Genomic DNA, 6,000 nt, shown 5'->3' on the forward strand with positions numbered 1-6,000 from the left:
GGACCCCCTGGGCCAGCCATGCCCTGTGCCTACCTGCATTTCTAGCTCTGGCCCCTCCATTCAGAGGCCTCCTTTATGGGGCAGGGGCTCTTTTGGGACACTGCCAAGACCTCCTTATTAGGGGGCCTGGAGATACTTCTCTCCACTCTGACTCAGTACTCGGTACTTTTCCATTACTAGCTCTTCCCCTTCCTCCAGACTCCAGCTCCAATCTCCCTCTCTCCCCTGCCCCCACAAATGAATAAAAGCCTGACTGTCACTCTCCCATTTGGCTCAGTGTCTTAATGGGCCACCTCAACACCTGGCAGCTCTCTCTAACAATTGTGGATTTTTTATCTTCATGGTTACATTTGGTTTTACTTCATGTATTTCGAATCTCTCTTACTAGCAGAGGAATAAAAACGTAGGATTGCCATGTAGGATTTGACCTCCTTTATCACGATGAAATAACCTTCTTCATCTCCAGTAATATTCTTCACTCTGAGATATACTTTGTTAGATGTTATTATAGTCACCCCAGCTTTCTTTTGATTAGAATAGTATGTTGCACATTTTACCTTCATTTACTTTTAACCTATTTGTGTAAATGCAAGGTGAATTTCTTGTAGACAGTATATGTTTGGGTCTTACTTTTAACCAGTCTGACAATCTCTGTTTTTTAATGGAATCAAGAATGAGTACTAAGGAAGTGAATTTTTTTACAATGTCCTAGAATTAGTGGTGATAGTGTCACGACTCTGTGAATATACTAAAAATCACTGCATTGCACATATTAAAAGGGTGCTTTTTAGTATGTGAATTATATCTCAATGAAACCATCATTTAAAAAACGAGAGTGGGGACCTAAGGCACTACTGTAAGGAGGCACTCGATTTAAGGATTCTGCTTTCTTTTCTGTTTGTTTGTTTGTTTGTTTGTTTAGAGACAGAGTTCTGCTCTTGTTGCCCAGGCTGGAGTGCAATGGAGCAATCTCTGCTCACTGCAACCTCCGCCTCCTGGGTTCAAGCAATTCTCATGCCTCAGCCTCCCAAGTAGCTGCGATTATAGGCGCCCACCACAGTCGCTAATTTTTGTATTTTTAGTAGAGACAGGGTTTAATCACGTTGTCCAGGCTGGTCTCGAACCCCTGACCTCAGGTGATCTGCCTGCCTCAGCCTCCGAAAGTGCTGGGGTTACAGGCGTAAGCCACGGCGCCCGACCCGTGCTTTCTCAACTTTTGTACCCTAGACACCTGCTTGCCCCACCCTAATCCAGGCTCAAGTTAGAATGCACGGATTCTGGCTACTTTGAAGGGCATCTACTGGGGGACAGGTCTGGGAAACGCTTTCTACTTCAGTAAGGCATTTGTTCTGTTCTCTTCCTCTGGACATCTTGGCCTGGAGGTGAAATGCTTCCAGTTGCGGAGGCCCCTTGTGACCAACCTGAGGATGAAGTTGGGGCAGTGAGTGAGGGAGAATGTGAGTTTCTGATGACATCACGGGCTGCTGAGTCAGCCTGAAGCCCTCCCTGCCTCTGAACCCCCCGATAGAGGACGTAGCAGTGTCCCCAGCCACTCTGTGTCTGAGCCACGCAGTCTGCACGTGTTTCTGTCATGTGCAGCCCAGGGACAGAACCACTCACACTTAGCACCACGGCTCCAGCGCCAGGGGTGGAAAAGAGCTTAGGTGTCAGGAGTTAGGATGCCTGGCTCTGTATATGGGGTCAGGAATGCTACTAATTACTTGTGGCACACATCATTTTCCTTTTAGGTGAGTCCCTGAAATAAAGGGACTCATGTAAGAAATAAAGACCCAAGGCTCCTCCCTACTCTGAAATAGGAGTCCGCCACCCTCCCTTTGCTTGCTTGAAACAGAAAAGCCCAGGGTCCGAACTTCTCTTGCCTCTCCTCCAAAATCCTCTCTATGTAACAGCCCAAGGCGTGGATGAGTCCTTTGCACCACCAGCTTCCCCTGGGTTTCGGCCTCCAGTTAATTTCAAGACACTTTCCCTTTCAGAATCGTTTTGGAGTCCTCCTTGCAAGAGCAGGAGGCCAGTGCGCTCAAGCCAGCCCTGGGTCCCCCGCGGGGCCCTCGCGTGCGGTCACCTGCTCTTCCCGCGGCGGGGTGAGGCCTTGGAGAAGCCGGGGAGGGCGGGGGCTGGGGAAGGGGCGTCAACCGACCCCGCCCCGGGTCCCCCACGCGGCCCCAGCCTCTCCCAGGAGGTAGGGACTCACCCCGACCGCGGGTCCGCCCTCGGTGCCAACTCGTGCCCCACCGCCGCCTGCAGTCGCCGCCGTCTGTGGTCGCCGCCGCCTGCGGTCGTGCCCTTTGAGAAGGAAGGCAGAAGGCCCCCACGCCGGCGGGGCCGGGATAATAAGGTCTGTGGGTGTCTGCAGGCCCGAATGGAAGCCCCCGGCACGCTCAGCCACCAGTGCCCGGGAGTCCTGCGTTCTTGGCCGTCTGCCCGCATTTCCATGTCCTCTCCTCGCATTCTCTTCTCAGGCACCTGCCTGCTGACACCTGGCCTGGGTCTTCTCAGGAAAGGTCCTGCTAAAACCAGCGCTCCAAATCCACTTCTAAGTGCAAGCACTTCTTGTCCCTCCTAATTCTTTTATTCAGTTCCACGTTGTCGAGCCCTCTTTTACCCAGCACTGTTCCTGATGCTGGGGTGGGGCCACCGGGACTGATTTTAAAGAGTTTGCCTGGTAGAGGAGCTGCCAATCACAGGAGTAATGACAATGCAGTGATTGATGGGTTAGTCTGAGGAAGTGCAGGTGGGAAAGAGTGGAGTGGGGACCATCTCCAGGGTAGGGACTGGTGAAGCCGCTGAGGCAGTGATGTTGAAGTAAAGGCATAGATTATGTGCAAATTCCATGGCATTTTATATCAGAGACTTGAGCACCGGTGGGTATTAGTATCTGTGGGAGGTCCTAGAACCAAACTCCATTGGATACTGAGGGACAAATGTGTGCATGTGTGTGTGTGTGTGTGTGTGTGTGTGTATTTGTTATGAGAAATTGGCTCATGCGATTATGGAAACTGAGAAGTGCTAAGATCTGCAGTAAGCAAGCTGGAGATTCAAGAAAGCTGGTGGAGTAGTTCCAGCCCGAATGTGAAGTCCTGAGAACGTGGAGAGCTGGTGGTGTAAGTTCCAGTCAGAGGGCAGGAGGAGACTGATGCTCCAATTCCAGTGTCAGGCAGGTGAAATTCCCTGTTACTCAGACATTTTGTTGTATGCAGGCCTTTGGTTGACTGGAGGGGGGCCACCCACATTAAGGAGGGCCGTCAGCTTTACTTGGTGTACCATTGCAAAATGTCAATCTCACCCAGAAACACCCTCACAGACATACCTAGCATAATGATGTTCCAAACGTCTGGGCATCTTGTGGCCCAGAAAAATTGATAAACAAAATTAACCATAGCACATTTTAAAATTACATTCTATTTGGCCTCTGGAGGATATACACACTCTCTTTCTCACTCTGACATGGTATTGCTTTCCTAGTGGATATTGATTTCTTGTTTAAAATAAAATAATCTCTTTTTAAAGGAAAAATTTTATCGAGTATTTGAGAAAACTATTTTGCCTATATCTTTTTGGAGACCAGAAGACAATACTGGTAATTTGAAAGTATTTTTCTCGACAGATAAATTTTCTTAAATATAGAGGAAGACATTCACCAGAGTTTCCAGCCACTTGTCATTAAGTTAAAAAACCTAGCACTCAGTATTTGCTTAGCATGGCTAACAGGCTTGCTGAAAAAAAAAAGCCTTGAAAATTCCTCTCAGTAAGTTGAATTGATAGAAAATAAAAGTGGTATAGAGAAGAGGAAAAAAGCCCTAGAGAACTTTAGAAATTTATGGCAATTAAATAATTATAATGACTATATTTTGAATTATTTCCAAATTGACTACTTCTAAAATTCACTTACTAATCTGTGGTTATTCATGGTTTGGCATATACCTATTTATAAACTGTGATATTTTAACATTTAAAAAATTATGATAAGATCACTTTTAAGAGCTATGTATATTATTTTAAATAAAAAGTATATTTTAATATTTCAGAATATTTGGAAATTTGAAAGCTTGCTGATTTTTATTTATTTTTACTTCACTTATTTATTTACATTCATTTTATCTAGCAATGGTGCCACACTGAACATTTTTCTCTACAGAAACTTTTAAGGAATGCTTCTGTTGTTTAGTGTCATTATCTCCAAGAATGTAACAAACTCTCATCTTGTGCCTCCTAACAGGATACACTGAGAAGCACAAGCTTCTTCTGTGACATTCTTGCCAACATTATCAGCACCTGAATGTAAGTACAGAAACATCAGACAGCATTGAATTGAGGGATATTCTACCAAGTAATTGGCTGAAACTCTCTAAAAGAGGCAATGTCATAAAAGACAAGCACCGTGGAGGTGCCACAGGAGGATGTGTGATAACTAATTGCAACCTGCGAGCTTCTTTGGGTCCCACAAAAGACCTGAATAAATACAACAGAAGACATCCAAATGTCCAAGAAGGAAACATAAAAGGATTTGGTTATGGTAGTTATCAAGACATTCATATGAAATGCACAGTGAAATACCACCGCAACTCTACCAAAGTAGGTAAAATTAAAACCACTGACAACATCAAGAGTGGGCAACGATGTAGAACAACTGGAATTCTCCTACATTTTTGTTGGGAATAAATTAATAAAGACACTCAAAAAATTGGCCATATCTACAAAAGCCTAATAGTGTTGAAGCAAACGTTGCACTAAGCAAAGTTAAGCATGTCCTATAGTCTGAATGCCATCTTCCACCAAAATTTATATGTTGAAACCCAACGTCCAATGTGTCAGTATTAAGAGGTAGGACCTTTGGGAGGTGGCTAGGTCCTGAGGAAAAAGCCCTCATAAATGGGATTGATGTCCTCATAAAAGGGGCCCCAGAGAACTACCTTGCCCGTCTGCCATGTGAGAACACAGTGAGAAGGTGCCATCTATAAAGCAGAGAATAAGCCCTTACCAGACATCAAATATAATAGTACTTTGCTTTTGGACTTCCCAGCCTCTAAAATTGTATGAAATAAATTTATGTTGTTTATAAGCCACCAAATTTATGGTCTTTTGTTTAGCAGCCTGAAAAGACTAAGATAGCCTGTAAGGAAGTGTTTATTCAATGCTATTACTGTAGGGGAGAGAGATCAGACCTCAGTCTGTGCTCAACTTCACTAAAACAAAGGGCTGGAGAGTTTTTGAGAACTGGGATGGGGAGAGATATTAGGACATGTGGGTTTTCTACTTGGCCTTACCTAAAGGAAAAATAAATTTTCTCATATCTTCATGGCAGGAGGTAATTTTACAACTTCAAGCAAGGTGCCTGCTGATATTATTCTCCCACCCTCCCACAGAAACAGGGAAATAAGATGCTATCTTCTTGATGATTTTTGAAACAGCTCCCAGGTCCTTAGGAAAGAGTCCTGCATTGAAAAATTGTCAAGAGGCTTTTAAAAAGATTTACATGTCCAAGGAACAGAGAAATCATTGACAATGACAAGTTTTCTAAAGTCAGTGCTCTGATAAAATGGCCATGTGGTTATGTCATATGGATTCCGTGAGTGCTGGGATGAGAGGGAGATCAGGCACCTAGAGGCAAGAAGAAACCTATTTAAAGATAGTCAAGCTGAGGGAAAGTTAAGGCTGCCTTAGTACACAGGTATATTCTGTGGCCAAGTGTTATGGATTGAATGTTTTTGTTTCAAATTCATATGTTGAAGCTCTAACCCCCAATTTGATGTTTTTCAGAGATGGGGCCTTTGGGAGGTAATTTGAGTTATATGAGGTCTTGAGAATGGGAACCCTCATGTGGGATTAATGCCCTTAAAAGAAGAGAGACTAACACACCGAGGAAATGCCACATGAGGACACAGAGATGGCAGCTGTCCACAACCCAGGAAGAGGGTCCTCTCTAGAACCCAGACATGCTGGCACCCTAATTGAAACTGCCAGCCTCAAGAGTGCAAACCA

This window comes from Gorilla gorilla, chromosome 17 (assembly GCF_029281585.2).
Source record: "Gorilla gorilla gorilla isolate KB3781 chromosome 17, NHGRI_mGorGor1-v2.1_pri, whole genome shotgun sequence".
NCBI lineage: Eukaryota > Metazoa > Chordata > Mammalia > Primates > Hominidae > Gorilla > Gorilla gorilla.